The sequence below is a fragment of the Cryptomeria japonica genome, chromosome 6 (genome assembly GCF_030272615.1).
Source record: "Cryptomeria japonica chromosome 6, Sugi_1.0, whole genome shotgun sequence".
Classification (NCBI taxonomy): domain Eukaryota; kingdom Viridiplantae; phylum Streptophyta; class Pinopsida; order Cupressales; family Cupressaceae; genus Cryptomeria; species Cryptomeria japonica.
In genome coordinates this window covers 27535183-27541088 of record NC_081410.1, presented here as the reverse complement: position 1 = coordinate 27541088, position 5906 = coordinate 27535183, and the positions used below count along the sequence as shown (strand labels likewise).

The window sequence follows — 5906 nt, the reverse complement described above, 5'->3', positions numbered from 1 at the left end:
GCAATCCACCACCCTACAATGAAATTCATCAGGATGAACCTTCGCTCTGATAACAACTGGTGTAATCGAGGATAGGAGGGTCCCCAAAAGGGAATTCTGATCCGTATAGCAAGATCAAACAACACAAACAACACAGGAGAGAGAGAATTCTAGATCAAGCATGGACCAATTCATTGATTCAAATGCAACTGATGGTAACATTCATCTTACATGCAAACAACTGCCTTATTACAAAAATACATTTGTATGCATTAATCTGGAAGCAAACATCGGATTCCAACTACAATCTATTATTCTATATCTTGAATATTGATTCTACTACGATCAAATACATCATTATATATCATCCAAGAACATACGAGTCGGCTAGGTAAGATCACACTCCCCAAAGAAAGGAAAATGAAACATGTAGATAGGTCGGCCCAAAGATGAGATGAAAATCATCCGGAAAAGAATCACCACAAAGCGTGGACTAACAAGAGGGTCAGCCAGACATCGATGATCAACCCACACATGATAAGTCAGCTCCACAAATCAAGGAATTGCTCCACAAGATCCAGGAACACCAACTAGCCGTTAAGCTCAAGCATCCGAGAAAACAGAAAACTGCCAGTCAATCTGGAAGTGATAACTTGTCGGAAAGAGATCCAAATGAAACATGGATCCAAAACAAGAAAGATGAACAAGAATGAAGTTCAAATCCATCTCCGTAAGAGAAATGATCGACGCCAAGGTATTCGGTAACTCTCAGAACAAAACTACTGAAAAGAACAAAGAAACTGAAAGGAAATATGTTTGGGTGATGCAAGATTGCCAAGAACCAGGGATACTCCTGCATCAGATTCCTTATTGGATGAATAGAAAAGATCAATGGTGCTTTGCATATCCTAGGTAAATAACATGAAATCTACTATAATGTAGAAAAATTTATAATATATATGTACAAGTTATTTTATATTATAAAGGGTGTAAGATGGTGTGAGAAGCTACAATGAGCTTGCTAAGGGTATTCATGTGGGCAATCTATTTTAGCTAGATGTGTGCATGATTTCATGTAGTAATATTTTGTTTCCATAAAGAAAGATCTACAACATATACACCTACACCATTAACTATGAGCAAAGAATAGTGTTGTATTTACATCTTATTTCCCCACATCCTTGACAAATATTATAAATCAATAAGGACATAATTTGAATAAAAAATACCATCAAATGAAAAAATAATGATAAAGGTGTTCTAGAATCCAATATCTTCTTTAGTAAAGCCAAAATTAACAATATTAAAATATAATATCACATACATGAAAAGTAAGAAATAAATATTATGAAAATCTAACACTAATTAGATTAAAAATCAGAAAGAATTAGTAGAATTTAATTTTGGAATTTTAAATACAATAACAATATTATTGGATTTTAAATTGTTATTTTATCCAAATTCACTAAAATAATTAGTAAAAAATGATCACCCAATTATAGTTGCATTAAGGGTATCCTCGTGACCAACCCAACACTCAATCTGTCTTACCTTAGTCTTATTTTTAGTTTCAAGTTAAGACAACATTAAATGAGACTAATACTTTCATAATGAATGCAATCATCTACAAACTAATACATAAAATATGATTATATTTACTATATTAATAATATCTTTTATCATTTTTATTTGACTAGCTCCTTTTGACTATGATTGATCAAAACCCAATTCAAAGACTCGTATAAATAAATTTCATTTCAATCAAAATGCCCACCAAAGTATTACCATAAGAGGATTTCATTTCAATAAAAATGCCAACCAAAGTATTACCATAAGAGGGTATAAAGCTTACATTTACTCAACGCTTGTTGAACTGATTCTGGCCACCCTAACAAGCCATTGATACTTTTAAAAAGTTATTCTCTACTCCCGAAAGTTGTTTTGATTACAAAGAAACAGTAGGAAGATTTGTCGGCAAAAGATATCGCCGAAGGGCTGTTTTTCCGTGGACTCGCTTTTGAATAAGAAGCTCTCTTCTGAATTCACCCCACGTGAATGGTGAGTATATGCGAGGATATTTATCCTCCTCCACTAATTCCTTTGGACAAGAGATCACAGTATTAAGGGATGGACTCATGAAGTAAGCAGCAGATAATCTTTTCTTAGTCTGGTTCACAACGGCTCTGTGAAGTCCACTTTTTAATCGACCATTTGTCCAAGCCTGCATTCAAATCCATAGAATTAAATAAATCTTTATATTAATTGTTATGAGTTTTTCATAATTTATAAATTAGATATATGATAGTTTTTGGTTTCAATTGTGTATATTTTTAATTGATGTTTGGGATTATATTCAGTGATCTATCATCTGAAAGAGGAGAGTGATCCATCATGAAATGAAGGAGAGTGGTGGTGGAACGCTCAAGAGAGTGATCCATCATGAAATAAAAGACTGGTGGTGGAACGCTCTGTGATCCATCATTAGATAAAAGAGACTGGTGATGAAACGCTCTCCTTGATGATGGGTCATCACTCATCACTCATCATTCTTCTCTTCTTGATAATAGATCACTAAATGTGATCTCATATTAATTAAAGATACATCTAAATTTTCATATTTATAATTTAAAAATATATAATCAAATAATTCAATACCTCTAATGTGTCACCAATGTTTACAACAAAGCTGTTTGGAATGGGTCGAACTCCTACCTAACTCCCATCATCTTTTAGTACTTGAAGTCCTCCCACCTGGTCTTGAAGCAAGATGGTAAGTGTGTGGGGATCAGTATGGCTTCCTAGACCCAGTATTTTTTGTGGGTCTGGGCATGGTGGATATCTGTTGACGCGCAGCATCATAGTCTCCTTTTCTTGGCAGTGTTTGGTGAAGAAATCTTTGGGAAGATGGAGTCCTTGTGCAAATAGTTGCAGCAATTTCAGCCCAAGATCTTCTATTGCATCCATATAATCTATTACTGCTTGGCTGCAAAATTAAGAATAAAAAAAAGGCATTAATTGAGATCAGACAATTCACGTCGTAGATATTTGGATTAAATTGTCTGTAAATTTTTTATTAATGTTTCAGATCAAATTGTATGATCCATCTTCAGGATGAAATGTATAAAAAGATAAAGTTTCAATATAAATGAGATTTGAAATCTATAAATGATAATTATAAAAAAAAAAATGGGTGTGCATAAAATCACATTTTTAGAATTCATATGATGCTAAAATCTAGAGTATAAAACATAGAAACAAAACTGTTAGATGACTAATGCAATAGCACAGAGGAAAAGAGAAGGATCCTCGTCATCCAATTATTTTTATATATCAACTAAAATCTTAACAAATATTATTATGATCAATCATTAAACTATTTTATTTGAAAAACATTTTAATCACATCTTATATCTGAATAATTTATAAAATAATATTACACATGCACAAGAAAAACAAGATGGATAGATATAAAATTACACTCCTAAAATTCATATGGGACAAGTCTAGAGTATCGAATATAGAAACAAAGCTGCCAGACGGCTAATCCAATAGTAGAAAGCGATGAAGGACAAACCTGATCATCCAACTTTCCCCATAAATATATTGATCAATCATGACAAACCATTTTATTAGAAAAGGGGTATAAGGACATCATATACCTGAATAATTTGTGGCTTTGGCTTTCTTTACCCCAGACCTTTATTGAGAATTCCAAGATTTGTTTAGGAGATTGCAGGATTTGGAAGATTTCAGCCCATGGGAGATTTTTTGCATAGTCAGGATTGCTTGCTGAGTAACCCAAAGGAAGTGACTCAGATCTGGCTCCCTTCATTTTCTGTATCATGGAAAGATCAAACAATCCATTGCATTGCTCTTGAAATCTTTCTATCACTTCCCTTGAAACGCCATGATTAACCAATCTGAAAAATCCCCACTTTTGGGAGGCCTCTATCATTTTCTTACATACAATTTCAGTTTCTGGCCCGCCCTTATCTTCTCCTGTAGTGAGGCTGATTATAGGCAAATCTTCTCCTCCACTAAAATCATCATGGTTAACGTTTGTCCATTCCTCCACAGACCATACAAAATCCTGAATGCCAAGATTATTCTGCAACAGAACTGAATGCCCATTCAACTGCTCGTTTGGTGGAGACATGGTGATTCTTATCTATATAAACCTCCAACAAATAAAGAAACCTGACACTCATGAATATACAGATTGAATTTAGAAGAATTAAGATTTAATATCCCCTCACAACTAAAACTGAATATATAGATTCAATATCCTTGTTGCAATCACCTGATAATTGACAAGGTTATACAATAAATCAAAAACAAGAAAATAAAATAAGCGGATAATTCAAAGTTTGCTCATGGTATTGGCAACCGGCCACATGATGTTTCTTGTATCCGCCGGTTGAATCGTTCTGAAATGGAAATGGACAAATTCTTAAGTTTGTATGGTCCAAGTTCGACGCTGTCATTGACATATATGATATGTATGTTTATTCCATTTTAATATTATATGTAAAAATTAAATGATGCTCTTAGTTTCTAACACTTTGTAATCTAGGTCTTAGAGATATTCATAAATAATTAAGATGGTAAAATTAGAATTTGATGATTCACTAACATTTATTGGTAGCGCATGGTAAATGATCACATTGGTAAAGGTGATAAGTGAAGGGATATAAAAGGTCTAATGTTTAAATTTATCATCATTATATGGTGGCTCCTATGTCATCTTTTACCTAGATGTTTGTATACCAAGATCTTAATTATGTAAATGAATTCTTACAATTGTATGGAAATGCTCTGGAATTGATTTTGCTCACCTAAGCATGACAAAAGGAAGAAATATTAACAATGCTAGGTATGGTTTTATGGGGGCTTTATTACTCCTACATGTAATTTGAGGGCTTGGCAGATTTCTTTAATAAGACTAAGACTTTTTAGAAATTATTTTAAGTGGCATTTAATGCAAGTCTTTCATCTACGTCCTGGTGTTGTTAAGAGGTGTGTAAGCTTTGGGTTTTCTGGGAACACTAAGATGGGTGGCTAGCACTTACATGTGGAGCCTCTCATTTATGTATCTTTGAAGAAGAATGTGGAGGTTTTGGTGATATTTAAGAGGGGGCCTTACTTCTTTTTCAAAAAAAGGAAAGATGTATGGAAAGATGGCAATGTGCAAGTTTGTTGTGTGAGAATTGAAGTGTCTGAAGTGTTAATCAATTAGGTTATGGGTTTGAGTTATTAAGGGGAGAAAGTTCTTTGGTTGAGTCAGAAGCATGTCTATGAGGAGTATATTAAGATGTTTCTAAAAGATGGGGAGCAGTTCAAGAGGCACCAGAACGAGTTTAGTCATGAAGATCTACCAGTGCCCTGAGGAGTTGTGAGTTCCACCTTATCAATTACTTCACTTTAGAAGGTAGGTTTTCTAAAGTCCACAACCTCTATTTCCCTCTTTTGAGCCATCTTAGGCATAATCAACCCGAACCTGTTAGTTTTCCTTACTTTGTGTTCTATTCTTTGAAAAAAAAAGTGTTGCGAGAAGTGTTATCTGCCCCTCCATTAAGGTCTCATGTATTCTTTGTATAACTTATGTCTTGTAGCTACCCCTCCTCTTAACTTGTAGCTACCCCTCCTCTTAACCTTGTGAGTCCTCAGCACAACGTTATTAATCACATTAGCTTGTGAATGAAGCCTCATCTTTCTTGAAAGACAAGTGTGAAAAAAACTCTAAAGGTAAAGTCATTGCCTCTTCTATTACTAAAAATAAAAAGGCGAGGATTGAAAAAGGGAAGTATGGGACAAAAACTATTGAAAGAAGCCCTATCGTGTCCCACCCCTTTCTCTTGCTATCAATATTTCTAATTGGGAGACTACCAAGGATGTTGGTCTATGAGATTGACCAAAAATCCAACGAT

General features: G+C 34.1%; 1 pseudogene; it reads right to left on the bottom strand.

Annotated features, from left to right (window-relative positions):
- Positions 1–1924: 1924 nt before the first annotated feature.
- LOC131069917 (gibberellin 2-beta-dioxygenase 8-like) lies at positions 1925–4135 on the bottom strand (annotated as a pseudogene).
- Positions 4136–5906: the final 1771 nt, after the last annotated feature.